The 26,666-nt window shown below is 38.3% G+C and overlaps 1 protein-coding gene and 1 long non-coding RNA gene across 7 annotated transcripts in view; one reads left to right on the top strand and one right to left on the bottom strand.

The window, feature by feature from the left end:
* Positions 1-26,376, bottom strand: part of GUCY1A1 (guanylate cyclase 1 soluble subunit alpha 1) — a 59,427-nt gene extending 33,051 nt beyond the window's left edge. The window contains exons 1-3 of one of the 6 annotated variants that reach the window (XM_036887727.2): positions 26,360-26,376; positions 25,776-25,871; positions 25,468-25,541 (exon numbers count right to left, since the gene is read on the bottom strand). The gene's annotated coding sequence lies outside the window, so the exon portion shown is untranslated. Of the gene's footprint in view, positions 1-10,387; positions 10,736-24,805; positions 25,180-25,467; positions 25,542-25,775; positions 26,177-26,359 lie in introns of those variants that run through there. The other 5 variants (XM_036887726.2, XM_036887729.2, XM_036887732.2 and 2 more) reach the window with 5 other exon arrangements.
* Positions 2,176-15,848, top strand: LOC118913638 (uncharacterized). Its single transcript, XR_008995743.1, has 3 exons — positions 2,176-2,905; positions 6,371-6,941; positions 15,368-15,848. It is a non-coding gene; the product is annotated as an uncharacterized LOC118913638 (long non-coding RNA).
* Positions 26,377-26,666: the final 290 nt, after the last annotated feature.

Here is a 26,666-nt window from a genome sequence, read left to right as displayed (position 1 = left end):
AAAATGAGTTATTTTGGTACATATTAGAATTTCAGTTTTGGACTTAGAAGTTTGACATAATATAAGCTATGACGAAGTCTTCCACTAAGCTTCATCTTCTCACTAACATCAGATTTCAACCGTTTTCATCTAACCCATCGTCCTGCTCAGCCTCACTGTAGGAGGGCACAAATGGCTAATCAACCTTGAAATTATTCCTTCTATATTGCACAGTACTCCAATTTCCAGGAAATGTGCCTAACACTGTTTTTTATTAAGTAAAAACAGCAACAGGAAACAAGTTGCGCTTACTCCAAGGCCAGTTAAGTGTTTAGTCTCATTAAATTACATATGTATAAACAAGCTAGTTAGTATTCTTCATCTGTTCAACTGATGAAATTAAACTCTGAAACAGATGTGCACAGAGCTTATACCTTGGACACCTATGCTTGTCTTGTGTTGCCAGAGAATATGCTCTTCACTTAAACGATGATTTTTATGTGTAGCATTAGCAGGAACTTTAGAAATGGTTTGGTCAGTTGCTCAGGTCAGTACATAGCTGGTTGTAGGAGTGGCAGTAACATGGTAAGGGAAAAATAAATTAATTAAAGAATAAATTTGGTGACAAGGCCTGGGCGAGCAGTGGGATATATATTCTCAGAGCTCAAAGAGGTATTTGCCATCCCCAAAGTTGATGATTAAACAGCTTCCAAATATATTAAATGTTCTCTCCCTTTTACTAGTAAGTGATTAACTCTGCTATGTGAGAATAATAACTCAGCTATTGGTCTCACATTAATAACCTGGGTGCATTATTGTCCAGGTAAGGGGGCTGTCCACTCTACACTCTGGTTGTTAAGCACAAAAACCTTGTTTGCTACATGTAAAAAAAATCTGAGGATGACCCTCAAAGTACTCTTGGTCACAGAAAGCCTCTTCTGCAACAAAAGGTTTTAAAGAGCAGATTTCAAATTAGAAATGAGGGGAAAAGCTGAAGAACTAAGTCTTGATAGTTAAAGCAAATGTCTATCCCCAATGTCTACCATCAGACCAGCACCTGGCCATGCCAAAATCCATGGTTAACAACCCTGCAGCGTTTTAAGATCAAATGCCAGAGATATTTAAGAGCAGATGGAAGGCGGAGGAGAGAACTTCAAAAACCAAGTGCCTTAGTAAGGATGAAGTTTGCAAACTTCAGTGCAAACTGTAATAACCATTTTCATAAACTAACATCAAGAAAACAGCTTAATTATCTAGTAGACTAAAAATCTAGAAAGTCTTCCTTCTTTAAAAATTGAAAAAAATAAGTAAGTAAAATCCCATGAGCTAATCTTTTAAAATGTGTTTCTTTTCACTTTGCAGTAGGAAAAATTTATAGAACTTTTCTCTATGATATATCAGAAATGCAAGACAAAGTAGCAGGAAAACAGGTAAGAACATCCAACTCTCTCCAGGACTAAGTTAAAAAAACCAGCAAGCAAATGTTAAGAGTTCTTCATGCCATCACTCCTCCTTTGCTTTACCATTATCTCTGCTTCCCGACAGTCCCAATTCTTGAAAGATCAGGCCTTATATGCTGTGTTCACTTCCTTAAGTAGTATTTATCACTAACTCTAAAACTCTCTGGCTTTTGCTTCTACTACGTTACTGTGCTAAATTCAAAGATGTGCTCCTAAAAGTTAATCCTCATCAATCTTTTGGTTCTTAACATACTTGAATTCTCCATGCCATTTGCTTTTTCTTTTTCATAATTCCCACTCCCATGGATTCTCTGATACATGGGGTTGCCTTCCACTTTATTCATTCTTCTGTTCCTTTGCTCACTTTTTATTCTATTCAACAAATATTTATGATTGGTCTTCTATGAGTCAGGGAATCTTCTAGATACAAGGGTAGAGCAATGCCTAAAGGTGATTGCCTCCTTCACGGAGTTTACAATCCAGCAGGAAAATTATTCCCAGCGCATCAGTTCCAAGCATGACACAGGCTTCAAAAGAGGGAGGCACGCAAGAGCGCAAATCCAGAATCCAAAGCCAGGTCCCAGAGGAGGGACATCTGAGCCAAGCTGTGTCCCCGAGCCAGGTAAAGGGAGTTTCAGAGAGAAGAGCATGATTGGAGGCCAAGGCAGACCTAGTCATGTTCTAGAAACTGAGAAAATCCCAGCCTGACTAGAGCATAGCGTCCAGAACAACAGGTGATGGTGGTGAGAGAAGACAGGCAGCGGTCAGGGGTGTGGCGGGCTCTGGAAACCATGTTAAACCAATTAAGACTCTGTTTTATGGACAATTAACTGTATGACTAAGAAGTAAGAATGTAAATGGATTTGATTATATTTTTACAAGATTATTGGGAATACAGAATGAGAAATAAGTCAAAGTTGGAAAGGTGGCTCATCTGGGTTGGACTAAAATACTGACCCTGAGGAACAAACAGTGCACCAATCCCAGAAGTATTTCAGTGAGAGAACCCACAAGCCTTGGCCACTGACCAGATAAGGGGGTGAAGAAAAGGGAGGACACAGTTCCCTGGCTTTACTTCTCAATACCACAACCAAGGTAAGACTCTCAGGCCCATGGAGAGCAATCAAAACAGTCCATAATACAATTCCCATTACTTTGGATATTTAATCATAACTAAGCCCAGATTTGGGGTTTTCAATATTACATAATGCCTTGTGGAAGCTGGAGTGCTCCAACTCTTACTGCTAAAATATCCTTTTGGAAAGCAATTTCTCCTTCAAAAGCCCAGACATCAGAACGCTGCCTCCAGCTCACATGACAGGCCAGAGCATCCGCCTTACCCACACTGCATTCGCAGTCCACTGTATGCAAGCGTGAGGTGTCTCCAGCTGTTTTTAAGAAGAGTGGAGGGTGCTTATCTTAAATTTTTTGTAACTAGAGAGTATGAATTCTTCATTAAAAATAAGGTGAGTGGGATTCACAACCTTGTTCATTGGATTTAGTAAGTAATAGCAAAGTTTAGTATACTCTACAGTAGGGAGATTTTAACTCTAAGAATCAGTATTACGTGATTCTCAATTTTTAATATCAATATGTTTATTTTATAATTAAATAGCAAAATATTTGAACCTATAAATCCTAAATATCTGTTTTTAAGATTCTCCAGGGTGATAACTACTGAAATTTGAATATGTGCAGTTAGTATCTCCCCAATTTAAGTATCATTATCACTTATGGTAGCTTACAGGTCACGAAATCAGTTTCAATATTTTGTTCCTGAACTACATGAACAATTTCCTGCAGCTATTTCTATAATTCCTATCATAGCTACTTTGCTAAAATGGTTCCTTGCAGAGACTTAGTCACTTAAAAATATATCTACTGAAAAGAATAATTATTATGAAATGAGTTTAATGTAATTCTCTTTACCCCACTAAAAGCCATTTTGTTGTTTTTTAACCTATTTTCAGATAAATACTCTGTATTTCTATGATGTGAACTGGCTCAGACACAATAAAAAATAACATCAGTATAAAGTACCAGCCATTCTAGTTCCCAGTTCACCCCATTTTCTTCCTTTCAGCTCAGTCTGACTGTATGTCCTGTCTTGGAAGTACTTATTACAATTTTCCTTTATTTTTTCCTTGTCTCCATAACTCAGCAAGCTCAGCATTTTCTTATAGTCCCTTCCCATCAAGTTACTTTCACTTTTTTTTCCCCTTTAAGTTATGTTTACAGTCACTCTAGTACAGTTTTCATTAGACTTCAATCTACCTTTTTAACTAAGCTGACATTTTTTCCAGAATTGTTATTGCTTTTGTTAGTGCTTGTAATGTTTACTATGAGCACTAGTACTCATAACTTCACCTCAATTTTCTTCATCTGGAAAATAGGGATACTAACAGCAACTATCTAACAAATATGTTGTGAAAGTAAACAAACAGGTAAATATAAAGCATGAAGAAAAGTACCTGGCATCCAATATGTGATAAATCCATGTTGAGTATCTAAATTACTACTTAGCAGTAATGTGACAATGGACAAGTTTCTTAACTTCACTCAGCTTCTGTTACCTTACCTGTAATATGATAAAATGGTGACGAAACAGGGATGTATGAAGGCTTAGAGAAAATATTTGCAAAGGCATTGCACAAAAGGATCATGTTAAAAGAATCACTAAAATGAATGATTGACAAATTGATCTTCTCGAAAGATCTAGTTAAGTTTTATACCGATGACACATTTTCTTGCTACTTTTCAAAGACTGTTTACGGGATCTCAGATATACAGAAGTGCCTGGTGCCCTACAAATACAGAAACAATCTCCACTTAAAGAACATTAATAAATACCAAGAAAGTAATATCTTTGTCGAAAGTCAGGGTTTCTTTTATTGAATCACAAATAATAGTATTTATAGCATGGCACAGGAATACGATTCTATTTTGGTTTTACATATAGTTATATCAGCTAATAAGTTGCATGTCAAATTTATTTAATAAAATATTAGAGTAAAAACTAAGGAGTTATGCTAGATTTTAAATCTCTTTTTCTACTCATTAAACCAAACCTGTTATATAAATCAAGCAAGTCTTATGTCATTACAGTACATGCTATTTTCTATATATCCACATTATTCTCAATGTGGAAAATTTTCTAACAAAATAAACTCATATAACAATCAAGCTGGAGTAGAAAGTCTATGGTAGCTGATTTTCTACCCCTAGAATGCTAGATTGACAAATGTTAGTATTTGTTACACAAAGAATCTTATCTCCAATCATTGCTTTTACATAAGCTAGCTGTTCTCAATATTGACTCAATGTTACCCTTTTTATCTACCTAACTTATAAATGTTTGTTTATTTTGTACAAGGTTAAATTAAGGGCTTGGACAAGTGAGATACTCACTGGCATGTTAATTTTAGTATATTTATGAAATCTAGGGAAGTCACCCAAGTATGATTAAAATAGGGTTTCTGACAAGAGTGAAATGGATTCTGGGACTGCTTGAAATGCCTATGGAACATCTGAATTAACATTCTGAACAATGAGGAGATACTAAGGTGGCATCATCTTTGAGGGGAAAGGGCGACCTGATGAGCACAGAATTCACCCCATGGTAGAGAAGAGTCAAATGATCTTGACTCTAACCTGTCATATTTGGAAAGAGGATTCTGGAAAAGATACTAATAGTGACCCTCATGGTTTTTCTGATCAAACCTTTGGAACTTTTCCTGACATTCTTGAGGAAAGGGTCACAACCTAATAGAGCCGTGAAAACTTAAGACTTGTAAGCCCTGCTGGAGATAAAACCTTATCCAACCTAATCAGGAACAAATTAATCAAGAAGTGTAGACAAATATATCAAGAGTAGAGGTGCCAGGGGGAATGGAGACACCTACACTGGGCCAGGAAAGTCAGACAAAGCTAAACCACCACCGAGGAGAAAACGGGACAGGATCCTTTAGAGCAGTGCTGGCAAACGCTGGCTGGCCTGGGTGGTAAATCCAGCCAGCTAGTGCTTTGTATCCAGTCCTTGAGGTAAGAATGATCTTTACATTATTAAATGGTTGAATAAAAATCAGAAGAAGAATTATTCACGGTATGTGAACATTATATGAAATTCAAATTTCAGTGTTTATAAACAAAGTTTCATTGGAACACACAGCTATATTGTAATGTAATACGAAATATGTATTTGGTCTCTGCCTATTTCCTGGCACACAGTTCCTAAAACCCTTGGAATCTCCAAAGCGGTAATTGTCTTTCTTAAGCTGTTGAGGTAACTGGTGTCTGGGGGATCCTAGATGGCCTCAGGATGTGGGCTGCTAGTCAGGGGAACAAACCATCTTCAGAGGGTTAGAACTTTCCATCCCACTCTGATCTCTGGAGAGAGGAGGGGCTGGAGGTTAGATTATCACTAATGGTCAATGATTTAATCAGTCATGCCTATATAATGAGGCTTCCATAAAAAAGTCCTAAATGAGGGTGTTTAGAGAGCTTCTGGATTGGTGATCACATTGAGGTGCTGGTAGGGTGACCTGCCTATCCCCCATACCATGCTCTATGCATTTCTTCCATCTGGCTGTTCCTGAGTTGTACCCTTTCCTAGTAAACTAGTGTTCCACTTGGGGAAGTATAAGCAAAGTGACCCCGAAGGCTGAACGGACTGTGAGATCAAAGAAAGAGGCTGACAAATCCAGCTTGTACACCATCGAGGTTCACTGTGGGGAGCTTACCTACAGAAGCTTGTCCGGCAGCTGCAGGATGCTTAGATCTCCACACTGCTTTGTGTTTAGGAGAGCTAATTTATAGAAGCAAGGAGAAAGGGTCTATGTTCAGGGGGAACATCTATGTGTTTAGTAAAAATAGGGGCTGATGTCTTACCAGTGTCATTAGTATGGAATCTGTGGAATGCTCCCTGGTTGCAGATATACCGGATGTGGGGAAGGGGTAAAATGAGTCCAGCTGAGGTCATCGCAGCAGACTTGTCAAGATGGTGTTACTCTTGCTCACAGACAACCCGCACCATAGTAAGTAAACTGTTTTCCTGATTTCTGTGAACTATTCTAGCATATTATTGAACCCAAGGAAGGGGTTGTGGGAACCCCAAATTTATAACTGATTGGCCAGAAGTACCAGCGTCTCAGATTTTTAACTGGCATCTAAAGTGGAGGTAGTCTTGTGGGACTGAAACTTTAACCTACGGGATATGATACTAACTCCACAAGTAAACAGTATCACAATTGAATTGAATTGAATTGAATTGAATTGAATTGAGTTGAATTAAATTGAATTGCCTGCTATTGTTGGAGAATTGCTTGGTGAGGAAAACTCACACATTTGGTGTCAGAAGTGAAGTATTGAGAGTAGAGGAAAAACATGAGTTTTTATTTTTGCAGACTCATTCCCATTTATGTATTGTCTATGGCTACTGCTTTTAAACTACAGCAGAAGAGTCGAGAAACTGTGAAAGAAACCACATGGCCAGCAAGGGTTAAAGTATTTACTAACTTGTCCTTTATAGAATCGGTTTTCTGACCTCTGCTTTAAAGGGCCACCTAGGGCATCACATATATTCTCTCATTTAACCTTTAGAACACTCCTACGGGGAAAGGTATGTGTGGTGTTTGTGTGTTTGAGTATTTTTTACACAAAAAGAGTCTGAAACATAGATAAAGTAACTTGTCCTTGGTCATTGCTAGGAAGCAGGAGGAACAGGAAATGAACCCAGACCTGACTGATCAGAGTCAATGCTATGGGGTAGCCTTGAGAAATGAAGGGCTTTTTATATACCATAGTGATTATTACTCAAGTTCCCCTATAAATATAATCTAGGAAATGAGGATTATGTTTATCTGCTGAATAGAAGACAGAAGAAAATGAAAGGATAGACTGTTGGTTATATTGATTGAGGGAATCGAAGTAGAATTAGAAGACAACTAGAAAGACTGGGTATGCGACATTTAAAGGATCTTTATGGCAAAGCAGAGCAATAAATTATGGGAAAGTATGTTTTTCAGACAAAGTTTATTTTAAAAATCCTAGGGAAAAAGCTAACAAAAGTGCAAGAAAAGAGCTAGATTGGAGTTATGTTGACACAGAGAGAGCTGTGTTTTGAATAAGGCCTCCCGCTCTGCAAATCACTGGACACTTCCACCCGGGAGGCCCAGGGGAATGTTCGTCTGGAAGCTCCTGAGGGCACAGGCCCCGGCCTGGTTGGAGCCTGCTGGCCAGCAGGGGCCTTCCTGTGCTGTGATTCAGCAGCACAGCTCTTACTCCTGAGACAGAAAATGACTTCTGTCACCGACACTGGGACACAGATCCTTGGTGCTCACGCTGGGACCAGGCCAACAAAATGTGCAGCAAATCCCAACACAGAGTCAATTCTTTCTGAATTTCATGTATGATTAATTTAGAATAAACCATTTCCAGAAAAGAATTTTGGTTTCTGAGCATGTGCTTTACAGATATATACTTGAATCGTCACAAAGTTACATGTGAGAAAGGCTTGAGTTCTTTCCCACTAAATCCAAAACCATAGCCATATTTTTTTAGCACTTTCTCTCCTCTAACTGATTCAAAATAGAGTTGCAAGAAACCTTCATGTTCACAGTAAAGCCCAATTCAGTATCTCTTCTTTGTTTTAGTATCTCTTACATGAAAGTCAACACGAAGACACAGGCATTTACAATAATAGAAGTTTATGTAAAAGAGGTGTTAGAAGTTATTTTCTGCAATCCTTCCCACTGGAGATGACAGTATGCAAGTCCAGGTTTTAAGTGACTTGGCGCAAACTCCAAAGTTCCTGAGGGAGAGGTAAGGTGAGCCTCAGGCAGTTGACCACAGGCTCATAGTTCACCCCAATACAACTGTGATCTCCTCAAGTGAGATTCAGACAAATCCTCCTCCTTTTGTGGATCCCCAACTGCCGGGACTACTTTGAAAACAAGTTAAGACTTACCTACTTTCAGCTCAAGTCCCACACTTAAATCATTGGGGAGTTATCATAAATACTTCATTGTAGTCCAATCAGAGGCTTACATCTCATCTACACATCACAGAATATTAACACACAGTATGAAATTGTTTTGGCTGTCTATAGTTTCTAAAATATTTCCCTAGACTCATTTTCCTGATTTTCTCATCACCTTTTGCACTTTCTCAAGAAGCTATCTTTAGTTCCTTTTCAATTCTCTAAACATATTTTCTAAATAACCTTACTCATTATCCTGTCTTTTCCACTTAATTGAAAATTAGGTATGTTTCCAGCCTTAATCTAACTAGCCAATGTAGATTACAATTTATTCAACTGTGGATTTCAGTAAATTATTTTAAGTTGTAATTAAAAGACAGAACTACTGGCTTGAGGTCATCTGGTATAAATAATGGAAGGGATACAGATAGCTTAAATTCTTATTATCAAATTCATATACTATTTTCCCTAGATCTTTTGTAAATGCAGACACTAATACACATGTGTAAATGACATACAAGTTGAGAAGAAAAATTTTCAAAAAGCTTTCCTCTATATTTTCCTTTTCTATTTTATTATTTTGTTTTTGCTATCTTATTTTTGTTACTTTTTATTACTTATAGTTTTCTATTTTTTTAGTTTATTATTTAATTTTTACCTGTTTTGGATGGGAGAAACCCCATTATACGTAGAAATTTATGAAATTCACAATGTCTGCCAAAAAAAGCTAACAATGCTCATCTGATCCCCTGCATTAATCTTCCATTTCACTATTAAATTGGCAAATGAAAAAACATACATGCTTCCTATAGATCACTGCTCTATCAGAAGCACTAAGCACAGTATCGTGTATTGTTGGGCATCCAATAAATATTAATTAATGTCAAAAATATGCAATAGAAGGTTACCAAGTACACCCAATATACAGGGCAAATAGAGACAGACAAGCTACAAAATATAAGTAAAATGAGGCTAAAATGGAGCCTGTAAATTGTCTTGTCTCTTGAAACAAGTTTTATAATGAATCATCAGTAAATCAATCCATAATTTAATCAATGTTTGCCGAGCTTCTGAAAAAGATAAAACTATTCCTTTCTTTAATTTTCTTCAAAATCTAGAATAAGTGATAAATATTTTCTTAAATAGCTATACTAGAAAGTGGAGAACAGGTAAAGTAAAGGAATGATGTTCATAAGAAGTATCAGTTTCAAGCAGTGGCAGCAAAAGGACGATCAGGGAAAGCTTGTAATGCATGGAATTTGAACTTATTTTTGAAAATGACTACGGTTTAGACAAAAAGTAGTTAGCAAAGGGCATGCTGTAGAGGGGAAACAGTGTAAGTGATCACGAGGAATGAAGGAAGTTGTGGGAAGGGGCAGGAAAGGATGGTTATTAGAGATATTATGAAATTAAAGTTGGCATCATGTGGCAACTGAGTAGCCTAGAGGAGTAAGATGATTCTGACGTTTTTGTCTGGAAGGAAAGCGATGCCATTAATAGAAAGAGGTAAGAGCAGTAGGCTTGGGAAAAGAGATGTTGAGTTTTGTTTTACATACATGGATCTTAAACCACCTAGGTAGGGATGCTTTTGAGAACTGTAGTCTAATTAAGGAGTACATAACAGACTAGAGATATGAATTTGTGGTTCTCTACATAGAGGAAGCCATTAAAGTCAGGAATTTAATTCAAACTGTTCAATATCAAATGGCTGCCTGTGAGAGAGAGAAGATGGCCAAATTCAGTATTCTGGGGGAATATTCATATACAAGAATTGGAGAAGGATGTTATGACTAAGATGGAGAAGCAGCAGTAAGAAAAATATGAGGAGAATGAAAACAGAAGAGGACACATGTTCAAAAAGAATGTGTGTTGCAAACTACAGTGGGTACAGGGGAATATTAATCAGCTTGGGCTGCCATAGCAAAATTAACACAGCCTGGGTGGCTGAAACAATAGAAATTCATTTTCTCACACCTTTGGAAGTCCAAGGTCAGGGTGCCAACACGGTTGAACTCTGATGAAAAAGTTCTCTTCCTGGATTGTAGATGGTTACCTTCTTGCTGTACCCTCAAATGATGCAAAGAAAGAGAGAGAAAACAAGCTCTCTGGTGTTCTTCCTTCAAGGACATTAATTCCATCATGAGGATCCCACCCTGACCACATCATCTAAATCTAATTATCTCCCTACGGTGTCACCTCCAAATGCCATCATTGGGATTTTAGGGCTTCAACATAACGAATTAAGGGGAGAGAGGGACCAGTTCAGTCCATAGAGGAATACTAAGGCATATCATCTGACTTTTAGATTAGAAAGACATTTATAGCTTTAATCAGATAAATTTCAGTAAGAATAGTGGAGGAGAAAAAATGAAATCAGGAGTTTTGGTGTGAAAACGCTACAGTGTAATTGATTACAGATTACATTCAGGCCAATGTATTGAGGAACAAGTTTGAAGAAAGGATTTTGAGGCTAGGGCGGTTCTTGTCTTTATGTATATTGGCAGTAGTTTTCTGTAAATAGAAATATTACACAGAATACAAAGTTAGCTCAAACCAAGTCAATAAATATACAGTCTTCCACTTCTGACTGAGTTATAGAAAACCATGAGACTCCCACTCCAGACCTAATAATATGAACTAGCTAAATAAGCTATGCAATCATAGTTCAAAAGAATCTATCAACGGACATCTATAAAAACTACAGTTAGAGTCATAATTAAAAGTGAAGGAGTTAACATTTTCCCATTAGGATCAGGAACATAAGCAAGGACACCTCTTCTCACCATATCTAATCAACATTGTACTGAAGTTAGATCAGAACCATTGCAAGAAGTTAAGAAAAAGAAATATGAGGAAAAAAGATTAAAAAGAAAGAAGTGAAAGTATTCCCATTTGTTGTATGTACATATAATTGCTAATGTAGGAATCCTCAAGGGATCTATAAAAATACAACTAGAACTACAAGTAAATTTAGCAAGGTTGCAGAATACAAGGCTAGTCTACCCCGTTGTTATTTCTGCACGAATAGTGAGCAACTGGGAAGTATGTTTTTAAAACTCCATTTATAATAATGTCATTAAATATAAAATTTTTATGAATAAATACAACCAAAGGCTTACAAGTCTCCTATATTGAAAAATACAAACACTTGTAAGATAAATTAAGGAAGGTTACTTATTCACTATATCATGATATACCATAAACCTGACATAACGAGATACTAGATGTATCATGATACAGCAGATAGATCATGCTACATTGTTAAAGTATCAATTTTTCCTAAATCATCTTTAGATTCAGTACAGTCCAATCAAAATCTGAGCCAGCATTTTAGTAGACATTGACAAAATATCTAAGATTTATTGGACAACATATAATAGCTAAATCAATAATAAAGAAGAAAAAACACTGAAACACAGAACTAATTTAAAACTTATTATAAAACTACAGTAATCAAGACAGTTTGACACTTGGTCGAGACCAATGGATGAGAGGGTCCAAAAAACAGATTCACACTTGAGAGCTCAATTATTCAACAAGCATATCAAGGCGCTTCAATGGGAAAACAAAAATTTTTTCAATAAACGATGTTGAAATAACTGGATATCCATCTGGCAAAAAGCGAACTTTGATCTATAGTTTGTGCCATACACAAAAATGAATTCAATACGGACTATAGAATTAAATGTAAAAATTAATACTTCTGGAAGAAAGTAGAAAAATCTTTTTAACCTTGTATGAAGCTAAGATGTTTACAAAGGTCAATCAACACATGAAACATTAAAGAAGACAAACTAGATTTCATCAGAATTTTTTGAACTTTGCTTTTCAAAAGATGTCACCAAGTAAACAAAAAGATAAATCACACACTGAGAGAAAACATTTGCCACAAATACATCAGCAAAGGAATTAAATCCAGAATATATAAAGTTTTATAACTAAATAAGAAAAGAAGCAAGTCAGTTAAAAAATGAACAAAATATCTGAACATATTTCACTAAAGCAGATACATGCCTAGCCAATAAGTAACTCTCCATATGTTTAATAATATGAGTGGTGAGGCAAAAAAAACTACTCAAATGTCTACTACTAAAAAGTTTGACAATACCAAGACTTAGTGATGATGAGGGATAACTTGAATTTTTCATTATTACTGTGGGAATGTAGAAAGAGCAACCACTTTAGAAAACAGCTTGGTGGTTTCTTAAAAAATGTTAAAAGTGCTCTATTATATCACCCAGCTATTCCAGTTCTAGGTATTTACCCAAGAGAAAGGTACATATATTCAAACAAAAGACTAGAATGCAAATGTTCATAGTGACTTTGTTTGTAGTAGTCAAAAACAATTTAAATGTCTTTAAACCTGTGAACGACTAAAAAAGATGTTAAATAGCCAAACATGTGAAGGACTATTAACTCAGCAGATACATGCAACAAAGAAGATAAACCTCTAAATCATTATGCTGTGTGACTGAGCCCACACATAAAGGCATGCATACTGTAACATCCTACATAAAATCTAGATACTGCAAAACAAATCTGCAAACACAGTGATTGCCTGGCGATAGAAGAGGGAGAAATTGAGTGGAAAAGGTAAAGAAGAAAACTTTTAGGGGTAACAGAAATGTTATTTTTATTCTATTGTGGTAGTGGTTTCACATTGTTTACATTAATCAAGTTTTATCCAAATATAATTTTATAGAGGTTTATTATATCTATGTTATATCTTAATCAAATAGTTAAAAAAAGAACCTCAGTCAAAGGGTCAACGAAACTTAAATGAACTAGATTCCAACATAAGTAAATAACAAGCCCTAAGAGAGAGCATGGCTATTTTCACCCCCTATGAAGTAGTGGTGAAAGGTACAGAATTTCCTACAGGCAGGGGTCAAAAGAAGCCAGCTTAATGGTTTCCAAACTTATAACTGATGCACAGCAGATTAAAATCCTGAGGAGCTCCACAATTTAGATTAAATCAGTCTTCCACACTTGCAACCCCTGTGCAAGTATTAGGCACACACACCTTGATACATGACACATGAACCAGAAGAAAAGTGACTCACGGTCAAGTAAAAACAGTTAATAGAAACAGACCAAGAAATAGCCCAGATGTTGTGTTGTCAGACAAGAACTTTAAAATAGCCATGGTAAGTATATTAAAGAAACCAAAGGCACTGTTGGACAGCATGCATAAATAGCGAGTTGCCATTGATCAATGGGAAATAAAGAAAGGAAAACAACTGGAAAAGCTAAAAATGAAAAATACAATATCAGAAATAAAGAATTCCATTTAACCAGAAAGGGTCAGTGAACTTGAAGTCAGGTTAAAAGAAATAACCCCAACAGAAATACAAAGCGAATAAAGAACAGAAATATGGAAGAGCACCTGAAATCTGTAGAACAATATCAAAGATTTAACATACATGTATTTAAAGTACCAGAAAGTAAAAAAAGATGGAGGAGGGAATGGAAGGAGATGAAATATTTGAACACAGAATGGCTGAGAATATTCCATATTTGATGATAACACTAACTTACAGATCCAAGAAGTTTAGCAAATCCCACACGTGACACATACAAAGAAAATCACACCTAGGCATATTGTTATCAAATGAGTGAAATGCAGAGATAAAAAGAAAACAACAACAAAAACAGCCAGAGGACAATGCAGACTAGCAAATAATGAAATAAAAATGTAAGGTCTGATCTTAAAAAAAAAAGCCTGTCTATGTTAAGTTATATATCCAGCAAAATATTCTTCAAAATTAACATAAAAAAGTTTCCTAAACATTACAATCATAACTTTACACAGGTAGAAAACGTAAAGATACTTGTTCATTTTAATTTGACTGAATTTCTATCAAAATTCTTTTGAATGTATTAACATTTTCTTGTTCTATGTGTTTTATTTGGAAGTTCACACATCCTTGAAACCAAACTCTAAAAACTCATTATGTTAAAGAGTCTAATCTGACTACTGTATGAACAAATGCTATTGATCATATGTAAAATCACTTCCAAATCATTAGAAAAACTTGTCTATAGGTGGAAAAGGTGAGACAGCATAGTATTTAAGATGGGCATTCCCTGGCAATAAACCCTGGTTCCACCACTAACTCAATGTATGGCATTAAGCATATCACTTTTCTACTCTTGACTGTTTCCTCATCTGCAAATTAAGTGGTAAGAGTAGAACATTTCCCAACGGGTTCAATAAAGGTAATCCCTTATTATATGTTAAATAAAGGTAATTCCAATATTTAACAATATTTGGAATATAGTATGTGCTTAATAAATGTTGACTATTACTGCCTGAAATTCGACATAAAATTATTTTAGCACCTTTATGTTACTTTCTTGAAGGCCTGGTTGACCTAAAGCAGTAGTTCTCAGTGCGGTCTGCAGGCTACTGGGGATGCCTAAGACCTTTCACAAGGTCTGCAAGGTCACAGCTAGTTTCATAACAGTACTCAGACATGTTCTGTCCTTTGCAGAAGACAGCTTTCCAGAAGCTATGTGAGATCTAACAATGTCCAACAGCTCACAGAATGTGTGTCTGTGTAGAATTTTCTTCCTGTGTTTAGGGTATAAATGTATTTTTAGGGATTAACTCAGTTTGTTCTTACTTTGTTTAGGGTGTAAATGTATTCTTAGGGATTAACTCAGTTTATTCTCAAAACTTCTACTGTGTTCTTCCCAGCTATCACTGGTTATACCTGCTGTAATCTCTGTAACCTCATTATGATCCAATGCATCATCATTTTGAAATACCTGTTTTTCTTGAGCCTACATATACATACAAGTAACTATGCTTTGCTGTTTCATTTTGCTGTCATATTAAGTTATTTTAGCTTTTCTAAATTTTAAAGTTTCACTTAAACTCATTATTTCAGAATTGAATAATACTTATTCTAATTAAAAAATCTATTTGTATCTTTCATTTATATTTAAGGATGGATTCTTGGCTTAAACAGATGAGATTGGATGAATTTTCTCAGTCTACAACTGCACCATCTCCATCTACCTTGGTGATCTTGACAGTTTCCCAGTACTTAGAAAACCTTTCTGATGAGATCAGTGGTTATATTAATGAACGTCATTTTTTTTAATAGTGTATAATAAAGTGTAAAGCATGTCAACATTGGGAAGATCTGCAAAGCTCAGTGTTCTTGTATTTTCCAATGAGCATGCTATCACGAAATCACACACTAATAAAGTGCCCACTCACAGAACAATGGATTCTAATGATTTCCGGTCCCATACTGCAAGCAACCTTCAAGTAATGATCCCTTCTCAAATTCTGAAATATTTATACTAGAAAACCACAATTATCTGACTACACTATTAAACCGTTCCTCCCTTTTCAACTATTTATCAGTGTAAGGCTGATTTTTTCATATACTTCAACCAAAGCAACGTGAATTTGTTAAATGTTAAAAACATACTACTTTTTACTCTACACTGTTATAAAATGGTGGGTTATTTTATCAAATGCAGTTATTGCTTACAAATGACATATTTTAAGTGCACATTTCACCAACCCTTTGCATAATACCACGTCACTCTCCCACAGGCTTTACCTTAACGTCACGCATGCTGTTATCTACTAGTGCAACCTTCTGCCCAATGTTGTACAAGACAATGTCTTTCCTCATTAAAGTTTATATTCTGCTCTGGATTCCATCACAACATGCTTTCTCCAGGGCCTTTCTTCATAATTACTCTACCTACAAATCCCTTAAAATCTTTAATCTTTATTCTACCTCATTTCCTGAATTCATCCAATCATCCAACCATTCATGCATTCATTTGTATATCCTAGAAATATTTATTAAATTCTAAGGGATGTGGTTTCAGGAATTAAGACTGAAAACAAACAAATAAAAAACAACCACCACTAGACTCTTAAGGAGGTTCTCATGGAGGGATTAGGATGTGGACTTACAAAACACACAAATTCTGTTAAGCGTGATCTACCATGACATGTTATGGGGACACAAAAAAGCTACACCTAACCCTGACATGGTACATTGGTAATGCTTCCTCAAAAAAAGACATAATCTAAGTCTTGTAGAATAAGTAGGAAATAACAAGGCAATGAAAACAAGAAAAAGTATTCCAAGGAGCAGGAAAATATGTGCAAAAGACAAGGAAACAAAAAAGAGCTTGGTGACAATTACAGCAAAGACATTATGGCTATAACACAGCATTTAAATAAGAGAATGATTAAGACACTGAGCTGCTGAGTTACACAGTGAAGTATGGCTGTCAGATTATCTGCTTGAAATTATGAACACTACATGATTGCTACACACTTTAAAACAGTTTTTAACACATGGCATGCAAGCAAAAATTCTTGATACTCACACAATAACCAATGATTATTTGTCAAACATAGGTAATGGTATAAAAAATCATAGTCAAACATCATTTTGCTGTGCATAAAACAGACTGTAACACCACACAGCTATTAACTTTCACTATGCACAGAAACAAGTCCAATATTAAGATCAAAATAACTAAGCTGATGTTACTCTGGTTTGACCTGAAAGATAATCAGGGCCACAACATGCTGGTGAGGAAAAATGTTCTAACTACCCCCAGTTAAGACACTTCTTCATCAGCAATGAATAAACTAACAAAACTAACGGGAACAAACCTCATGAGGAAACAGCTCTTCCCAAGACCTTCTCTACTATCTTTTCACATTCCTTTTCCCTTCCTGTTTGAGTACCATATTTTTGTCCAATGGACCCCACTTGTATCTACTTTATTTGTATGCTCCACATGCTGGGGCTTTCAGTTTCCTTCTTCTCTTACCTGTAAGAGTCTGCATCCAAGAAAACATGCTATTAGAATGATGACTGTGTTAGGTGTCACATAGCTTCTGGAAAGCTGTGCTGTATACTTCTGAGTGAATGAGAATGAAAAGGGCACACACTGCCTACATTCTGTTATGAAACTAGCTCTGACCTTGCAGATCTTATGAAAGGTCTCAGGCATCCCCCCCAGTCTGCAGACTGCACATTCAGAACTACTGCAGGAAAAACTGCCTTCTGTTATTGAGCAAACAGGGTTGTGTTGCTCCTCTGGGTGAATGGTTTTCCCACGGTCTCCTAGAGATACATCCAAAGACTGCATCCATCTAGAGGACTGGCCCTTGGGCAGGACCAGTGGAAGAGAAACTTGTGGAGCATGGCCTTACGACACCCATCATATGCAACCTTCTTGCTTTTGGACAGCCAGTAGGTGAGCTGTAAATGGTAACCCCCTTAAGACAGGTTAAATTCTTTTAGCTTCAAAGGGAAGGGGAAAAAGAGGAGAGAGGCGTAGACAGCAACTTGAGTTAGGTTAATTTCTTTCCAGCCAAGGTACAGACTCTTATCAAGAAATACCACAGCTCTCCTGCATACCAGTGCTGATTATGTTTTAGCAGAAGATGACAGAAGAGTTTTAAGGACTCTGAGCCAGTCACCACAGAAAAGAAGGGAAATAGGTGCCATGGCGTATTAAATTGTTCTTAGGGGTAGAAGTAGACAAAGAGGAATGTTACTTACAATTAGTCACTGCAAATATTTTAAAACATTAAAAAAATGAAATTTTACCCAGAGTTTTCACTGGGAAGACTCTTTTGCTAATCACAGTTACAAATGTGTAGAACGTATCCAGTATAAGAATATTTTGTTTTCAATCTGGACATAGCAAGTACTGACAGCGTTGGTGTGTTTATCCAAATCTCTTCCATGTTACATTTGTAATCCTTTAAATACTTCACCCATGGTGTTAATTTAATTAAAGTTTATGCTCATAAACACACAACTTAGAAGTTCATATTATATGAATGGAACACTGAAATTCCTTGCCCTAAGTTTTATTAACTTAATAATATAAACCATGTATCATTTAACTCCTTAGGGTATATCTGAAGCTGCAGAATGATTCAAAATTGAGAATAAGCAGTTAACAATTTCAGTATGTACATATACAATTAAACTATAAAATAAACATCTAAAACTAAAATAAAGGAAAATAACACAATTTCTCTAATAAAAAGGCAGTATTAAAGTTATAAGATTTCTCAACCTCACAGATGGAAACACAGGATGCAAGGTAAGGAGCCAAATAATTTCCTAGTCAAACCTAGAAATGCACATTAAACTTCAAATAGTTGGAAATGATTTACGAAGGTCTGGTTAAAAGTAATGCGTATGCCATATCCCTTCCCCAAATTCAAAAAACCAAACGGTTCCACACTGCCTAATAAACCAGACTCAGCCTGTCATCCTAGTGTTTTGTATCATAACCCCTCTTTACCTTAAATCTTTTTTATAAATACTTCCCAAGACAGCCTCACTGCTCTAAGAAGGTCCACATCACATCACACATTGTTACTGAGCACTTAGAGTCCACAGTGCACTCCTATTAGGTGTCAGTGAATAAAACGAGAACTAACTGGGAATGGTACCGCCCCCTACAATATCAGCTCAATGGGGAAAACTGACAATTCAGCAAGTGGTTAGAGCAGAGTCCCACAACGTGATGGAGGGGTACAGGGATTTTCAGGAACACACAGACTGGGAAGATTCAGGGAGAGATTCTGAGTTTGAGATTTAACGCATTAGTAGGTATGAACCTCTCAAAGACCCAGCAAGGAAAGGAAATCTGGAAAAGGAGGGTGGGTAGTGATATTTTCCACAGAGGAATACTTCAAAGCATTACTCAGGCTGCTTCTGGAGTAGGTTCCACAAGCTGTGGCTTGGGCAGACTTGGTGTTGCTGTTTCTCCCTCTGCACCTCGGTTCCACGTGCACACGCCACGCACCCCCCACACCACATTGCACCCGAACAGCTGCTTCCTACGGTGCTCCTTTCCTTTGCTCTGCCTAGTCTCGCTCTTCTCTGTACTTAAATCCTACGGGTCTTGCAAAGCCCAACATCTTGGTCTCGTTCTAAAGTCTCCATGAACTGCTAGATCTTTTCTAGAAAGCCTTTTTAAATATATCCTTCCTGCAGAATACTCTCCTTTCTTTCAAGTTGTTTAGAATTTAATAAAACGGGCACCACCAATACTAAGCTCATCGTTAAGTGCTGACATGTATAATTCTGAGACTATTTCTGGGTTCTGTTACCTCCCCATGCACACTTGAAAGTCCCTCAAGTCATGGACTGTGTCATAATAAACTTTTCCTTGTATCTCCATCAGTGACAAGCATAATCCATAATAAACTTTACTGTGAGAAGTACAAAGAAGTAACTAAACCTCTGAGTGTCATAAGATATAGAATATAAGATGAAGCTTTCAAATATTACAAATTTAAAAAAGTTTCCTTTAATTCATGTTATTACCAGACGAAATGATAATGACGCTTTTATTAGATACAGGGAAAGCAAACTGACTACAGGGGGACGAGGAAATTCAAATGTTGATACACGACAAGGCAGGCAGACTCGTCTATTCTTGTTTTGGTTCATCTCCATTGCTCAAGAAAATAATATTCATACCAGCAAAAATTAGGCAAGAATCAAATAACAAATTTGAAGTCCAAGATACAGTCTGATATGAAATATTCTACATGAGCTTAAATCTATTCATGTGGATTACATTGATCACATTACAAAGTACTGAATGCATTTGTGAATGAGAGAAAAGAACAGTTAAAATCATCTTTAAACATATCATGATGAAGAGAGGGGTTGATAGAGAACAAAGAATCCAGCCGTTGTCTCAAATTTCAATAGAATAGGTGGATTCCACCAACTCCAGCCTAGAGAACTTGACATTATTTTCAAGCATGATTCTCAAGAGATTCTTATAACGATGGTATGTGAGCACTTGAAATGGGAAGTGGTGTGACCTTCAAGCTAGTGAGAGGTCATGAGGAACATACCATTATAAATTAACTTAGTGTTATTTCCTTTTGCTTTTAATACAGTTACTTAATGTCTGTTCTGCAGAAAGTGGAAATGCACTTCAGCGAGGAATCTGACCAAGTTGTCACAGTATACTCTTGGGCCACACAAAGGAATATAAACTCCAAGGCAAGTGTTACATGACTATATAACTAGTTGAACAGCTTTATAAAAAGGACTAATTCATGGACTCATTACAGCAAGAGGAAGGTGTCTGGGATCATGCCAATGTCTTTCCAGTTCAGCATTTTACACAGTTCCTTGGATAAAGATATAATTGTATCCTGATCAAATCTGTTGATGCCTTTTAGTTGGGGAGAATGGCTAATCTGTATCATGGAATCAGAATCCAAAAATATCTTGACCATCTGGAACAAAAGGTTAACTAAAGGTAAAGATTAAATCTAACTGCAGTAAGTATTTTTAAGTCCCCAATCAAGTGGCCAAATGTACAATTAGGGAGAAGAAGTATATTTGCAGAAGAGTATGCAGAAAGATGCATCAACAGCACACTATGGATGCAAAAAAATGCTAGGGGAGGACAGAGAGATTTTAGGGTAATTTACTCTACAGTACTCTATGGCAGACATTACCCAATATATCCAGCTTTGGAGATCAAACTTTGAGAAAAACAGGATTCAACCTGAGGAGAAATTCCCTGATAATAATGAGATCTTCAAATCACACCAACTGAGGATGAGGAAGGACCTAAAAATGACTATAAAGACTCCAAGAGTTGTCATATATGAAAGCCTATTGTATAAGTTCTCTCTGAGGCAAAAATTGGGATACAAAGTGAGGCAAATGGTACAATTAAATACAAGAGTTCTTATGCTCAGAGCAGGTCAAATAAAGAAATGTCTCCTACATTCAAAATGAATCTTGATAGCTTACCCAAACTGACCTTAACATTTTCTGTGAATTTGGAAAGCAGGTCATCTGTTAAGGGTAATTCCAGTGGACTGGAAAACCTGGAGAATTTGATATGGAATTATCCAAGAAAGGATAAAATAACTTCCTAGTCCTGACAGCTGTCCCTCAAGCTGAAGGCAGAATGAATCAGGTTCTGCTGGGTCTAGTGGCAAGAGATCTGAGGGCTGGAGCAGCGTTGACATTGCTGTTTCAGATGAGTGATGAGTAAAGAGAGAAAAACATGAATAATTAAGGGACGGGGACAAGGAATAATAATGGGAGAAGAGGGTGTTGGGTAGTGGTAAGTGGAATTATTGAAAGGACAGGAGATTGTGGTCAGAAAGAGAACAAAATTCTCAGCTTTTTCAGGGGTGATTCTGAATGATGAAAAGTCCCAGGTGGGAAGGGAATCCCAAAGGGAAGCAGAGCAGTCAGGATCCTGTGAAGGCCAAACGTGTGGACACTGAATAAAGTCCTGAACAATGACAGCTGATTAAAATGTAAAATGAAAAACCTCTCTTATTTTAGATTCCCAAGAAAAGAAGAATATTCAGGAGGTCAGTAAACACTGGCAATGGGGAGAGGGTAACACAAGTAAAGGATATAAACTTAGAAAGACGAAGAGTGATTGGGCAGTGGTGCAAGAAATAAGTGCATAAGCAGTTCTGGGCAGGCTGGCAAACATCTGAGGGAAGAGCCCAGGAGTGTCTCTGCAGGTCCAAGACAATTCCATTCCACGGAGGGGGTCAGTGCAAAACAAGTATTGCTCCGTAAATTGTATTCTTGAATGGAATAACCCATAGCATCAAGGTGTAAAAGATCAATTCAAGAATTACAAAGACCACACAATTAAGCTTATTTGACACCTACCATGTGCCAGGCACCGGGAATCCCACGAAGGCTATCCTGGGGGAGATTTGAGCTTGGGAGGAATGCAGACATCTAAACAGGTATTTGTAATGGAGTGCGGCATAGTGAAGGGGATATGCAGAAGTCAGACCTGGAGCAAAGTTATCTCAGGATTAAGTTTTCCTTGATCTGCCCAGTTTCCTTCCCCCAGGGTGTTCACTCCCAAAGCCGTAGTCTTCTGTTGGCTTCTTGCTAATTCCTGCTATGGTGAGGAGGAGGAGGTGGTATGTGAGTTAATTAATTTGAGCTGCCTTTGCGTTTTCTGAGAAGATTAGCTTTAGTAAAATGGCCAGAAAGCATTCCAGGTAAGCAAAGTTAAGCCACAAATCACATTTTTGTGGCAAAGGGGGATCATGCCCCAGAGCCTCTCAAGTTTTATAAGGTAGTCATTCTCTCGGGCTGTAGGCGGAGGGGAGAGCTCTTCACTCCTTGCAAATAATTCCATTCATAGTCCATAAACCACAAGGCTGTAGGAGGATAAAGCCTACTGGCCTGAACCCAGGAGAGAGAAAAATCTAAAATGTCAGACCCTTCCAAGCTGTTTGAGAGAAATAAAAGCAGCAAATGTGGTTCAGGACAGTTAAAAAATTACTTCAATCCCAAATAAGTCAACTAGCCTATGGGCAACTAAATTTGTTTATATAAAGACCTAAAAATGTCAAAATCTCTTCTTGTATTTAGGTCAGGATGGAGATACCCAAAACAAAATGACTGCACAGGCACCTAATACGTACTTTCTGAAAATCTAAATAGCCTAGAGAGTATAAAAGCCATTGATATCATTGATAATTTACACAGAAAAGTATTTCTACAAATAACGCAGAAAAGTACCAAACAGTAACATTTCAGAACATTTGCTTGGGCAATATTTATAATTAAGTGGTATAAAAATCAGTGCCATAAAAAATGTGTGTCCTAGCAAATATAACATATAGATATTCTTAATAACTTGGTAACTAATTTCCTCCCAATTTTTTTTCTAATAGCACACCTTTTTGGCTTGATTTATTTAAATATTGCTTTATCTCTCCATTTCTCTTTACCTAGAAAGATTCATTCTTAGAGTTAGTTTGATTTTTACCTATTTCTGGAAAAAGATTAGAGGGTTTTTTGGGTACATATATTGTTTTAAATTAACTTGTAAACAAATCGATATTCTATCCCCTTTACATATTAATTGTTAGCAAATGCAGCCCACACATGTAAATACAGGATTTATTTTCCCTTGTATGGTTTCTGATAAGATGTAATATTATGGAAAATCTTAATTTATCAAAAAAAGTGATAGTGATTAAAGATTCAAATTTTTTGTTTGAAAAATGGCTATGACAAAACCGTTGAAATTTAGGTACAAAAATACTTTACTGACTTATTGATAATAGAAATAATTTTAGTCATCACTCCTTTAGTTTTTAGTACAATATTAATTAAAAGTTTCCCAAAATAATGCCTGAAAACAAAATTACTTAAGAAAACACAACTGTAACAGATACAAGGACTAAGGTTTGTTAAGTTCTCCACATATCTTTTCCCTCTGGTGTTGCCATATTTAAGTAAAATACCTAAACACTTCCTTCTACATTCTCTAAATGAGAGACAACTACCTTAGACATGTTATTTTATACCTGGACATCTAGAAACAGTGCCTTTAAGAGGTGCTTTATATTCATACCCTATGAAACACCACACAACTCATTACAAATTTCTACCAAAAAAATTTGACCTAAGTTTCCTAACAGATACATTTAAAACACACAAATATACATGAAATGTTAAATTATTATAACACTATTCTTGAATTTTACCTATTATCCTTTCTGCAGACTTTATGAAGAAAGCTTATTGTTTTGACAAGAAAAAGTATAGTTTATGAATTTTAACTATATTGTTCTTATTTTTCTATTGGGTAAAAAATTTCTTTGGATATCTGAAAACCCTGGACTATCTCCCTAAAAATGTAGCTGCTCTAATGTTTAAATGCAGTTTCAGGGACTTCATAACCCTTTGAAACAGATCCACAGAACGAATTGTTTAACAACTGAACCCAGCATAGACTACACAGACAACCTCCACTAAAACACTAAAAGCTTTTTGACAAATTAAGGTTGGCTTTGGAATTTTACACTACCATATTGTTGTTACTGATTTTTATCACTCTTCATAATACAGCCACTCCTGAAGAAAAAATATAGCCATTTTAGGAAAGCAAAAGAATTCTACACTAAAATACACACTGTTTGGAACGTAAATGTGAAAGTCTAGCAAGTGCTCCACCATTTATCTATATGTAACCTGACAGCCGACTGATCCTCAAATATCACTACTGATACGTGATAAATGGAGCTCAAGTTATGTGTGTGTGTGTGTGTGTGTGTGTGTGTGTGTAAATTACATACAATTTATATACATATAAATTACAACCTTCTGGTTTACTTCAGAAAATACAAACTGTTGTATCAAGTTCAAGGTGAAGGAACAAACACGTGAAACAAGTGAGCAAAAATGAAAGACGTACGAAATCCACAGCCTTAAGTCACATGACCACACCGCAACGCACAGCCCCTTACACAGATGTCACAGGGAGGCTGCTTAGCCCACCAAGCCCGGGTTGCACACACATTCACACGCGCGGAGCCGGTCGTGCGTGACCGTCTGCTCACCATTTCCCCAAGTGCCGCAGTCAAAACGAACAGAGAAATCGGGGTCCTGAGCAGGCGCGCGCCCACACACACGCGCACACTTACTCTGGGCCGAGCCCCGAGCAGCCCCCGCTGGAAGTTTGCGGGCTGCCTGCTCTAGGCAACGCCGCGGTCCCAGCTGCGGGCGCTGCAGAACCGCGGACCGCCCGCTCCCGCAGCAGCTGGCGGCACGAAGGCGCGGTGAAGCGCGGCGCAGCCGCCTACCCCGGCGGGCGCGTGGGTCCCGGCGCCCCTTGGCTTCTCCGGCCCGTCCTTGCGGCCGCGGGAGGCCACGGTGCTGCCCGGCGCCCGGCCGTGGGAGAGCAGCGGCCCCGGCGCACCCCGCGCGTTCTCACGCCCCGGTCCCCGAGCGCCGCGCGGCCAGGCGCCCGCCCCGCTCAGTCCTCCTCCCTCGGGCGCCGCAGGTCTCCCGGGCCAGATCCGGGCCCCGGGCGCCGTCTCCTTTGCTCCCTCCCTCCCCCCAGCGTGGGAACGGGTCCCGAGTCCCCCGGGGCTGGGCAGCTGGGAGCGCAAGGAGGGCTTCCCGGCGCGGGGAAGGAGGACAAGCCCAGGCTGGGCGCCCGGGGAAAGGGGCCGGTCGTGTGGGGAGCCCCGACCCCCGCAGGGGCGCAGCGACCACTTACCCGGCGGCTTCCCAGACCTCGTGGCTGCGTTTCCGGCTCTCAGGCAGCGACAGGGCGCGCCTTGCCAATCCGCACTGCGAACGCAGGAGGGTGGGCGTCAGGGGCGGGAGGCGAGGGGCGGGAGAGGGGCCCGGCTGGGCACCTGCCGGTCCCCGCGCGAAGCACCCACCGCACACGCGCCCGCGGCGCCCGCTCCTGTCTGCCTGCTCAACAGGCTGCGCGGGACGCGAGGCGCCTCGCAAACCCGGTTCCCCGTGCTGCTCCGAAACCATCCGTTCTGGCCCTGGTCTCTCCCTGCGTCTCCGTACCTGTCTCTCTGTTGACCCCAAAGGACCCCTTGCAGTTCCGTTCCTTGCTGCAAGCGACTTCTTTTCAGAACCTCTCCCCTTCCTTGCTCAGAAAGGCTGAAAAAGAAAGTAGCGGCTAAAACGCACCATGGTGAGGTCACTCAGGGTCCCAGTCCCCTGGGTCTGCGGGAGGCGCTCCCCTCCTCCCCCGCAGGTGTCTGCCGCCTGGGGCGGCTCCTGCTCTGCGCTTTTTCCTTCGGCTTTAACTTAGCGAAAGTGCAGCAAAAAATAAACGAAATCCGCTTGTGGAAAACCAGTTCTGTGTGGAGTTCCACCCACTACCCCCGGACTAGGGCAGGGGAACTGAGTCCTGGCCCTCCAGCCACCTAATCGCCATCCCAGCAGAGACAGAGGCTAGAGGGCGAGGGATGGGGACACAGGAAGAGAAAGAAAAAAGAGGGAGGGAACTCAGGGAAAATTTGGCCCACTTAAAAAAAAAAAAAAAAAGATTATCCACTATGCACTAGTCCAGAAAAACTGTCGTTCTGCATAGTTAAAAACTCTAACATTTCTGCTGGGATACTGATATCTGCACGGGCACTTACCTTGTCCTGCTTCTCAGGTTTAAAGTCAATCCTCTCCTTTGCAAATGCAACTCATTTTGTTAAAGAGCATTTATATCTTTCCAGTAAAGTCCTGATTTTGCTTGGTTCAGAACACTGAGTTCTAGTTATTGGTTGTATGTGTGTGTTCCAGCACACAAAAGTTAAGTTCTAATACTGTTTTTGAGTCACCTTTCTGACTTAAAAAAAAAATCTCATTATGTGTTTCCTTGTGAATTCATAATTAAGCATGATTATTATGTGATCTTTCTTCAAACCCAGGAACTCTGAGACAAATTGTTCATGGTTA

The sequence above is a fragment of the Manis pentadactyla genome, chromosome 1 (assembly GCF_030020395.1).
Source record: "Manis pentadactyla isolate mManPen7 chromosome 1, mManPen7.hap1, whole genome shotgun sequence".
Taxonomy (NCBI): Eukaryota; Metazoa; Chordata; class Mammalia; order Pholidota; family Manidae; genus Manis; species Manis pentadactyla.
Note: the sequence above shows the minus strand (reverse complement) of the source record. Positions and strands in the feature narration are given on the sequence as shown.